This window comes from Sphaeroforma arctica (genome assembly GCF_001186125.1).
Source record: "Sphaeroforma arctica JP610 unplaced genomic scaffold supercont1.1737, whole genome shotgun sequence".
Lineage (NCBI taxonomy): Eukaryota > Ichthyosporea > Ichthyophonida > Sphaeroforma > Sphaeroforma arctica.
In genome coordinates, this window is record NW_014038821.1 from 4,545 (window position 1) to 4,945 (window position 401).

A 401-nucleotide genomic window follows, 5' to 3' on the forward strand; every position below is an offset into this window, starting at 1 on the left:
AAAGTCTCATTTCGTTTATTTACTTTGATATTTTCACGATACTTAGAATTTACCTACGCGTTTATTTACTCTAAGGCGTTAATATCACCTTAATAGACCGAATCTTACACATTTTAAAAATAGCAAAGGTTTTAATTACTTAGACTACTTAAGCGAAAAGGTAGATTAACTACCACAAAGTTTTTCTTGTCCAAGCTAGTCCTTAAGAGACAAGCTAGTAGTCACAAGTTAAGATTATGACCAAGAAAGACAATACTCCTTCTAAAAAGCGTAGAGCTGAAAAGAAGAGGATGGAGAGAGAAGCCGCTAGCGCTGCCGCTGCTGATGCGTCTAACCGCACTGTAGCCGAAGTACTTGCCTCCGACAATAATAGTCAACAGGATAATGCTTCAGATAAGGAT